The sequence below is a fragment of the Phaethon lepturus genome, unplaced genomic scaffold (genome assembly GCF_000687285.1).
Source record: "Phaethon lepturus isolate BGI_N335 unplaced genomic scaffold, ASM68728v1 scaffold29847, whole genome shotgun sequence".
NCBI classification, from domain to species: domain Eukaryota; kingdom Metazoa; phylum Chordata; class Aves; order Phaethontiformes; family Phaethontidae; genus Phaethon; species Phaethon lepturus.
Window position 1 is genome coordinate 8,329 of NW_010551621.1, and position 323 is coordinate 8,651.

Consider the following 323-nt stretch of genomic DNA (forward strand, 5'->3'; position numbering starts at 1 on the left):
CCGTGCGCCCCGGCCCCGGCTCTCCCCCCCCCCGCAGGCCAGCCTGGGTCTCAGGTGGGGACTTATTCTTACAATAGCTTTGCCCGGCAAAAAATCCCGCGGGAAACGCACAGGAGGGTGGCCCGGCACACGGTGCTCGTGCAGGTGTGAGCGCTGGGAATCTCATTTTTCTCACCTCCGTTGGGTCGGTGCTGTGAGGGACAGCGGCCGCGGCCGGAAAACGTGTTACTGCAGGATAAGCGCCCGCGTCAGAGGAGCAGGGACCTGCAGGGAGTTTTGCACCGGTAACGTCAGGTAACTGCTGCCGAGACGCGTTGTGCCAA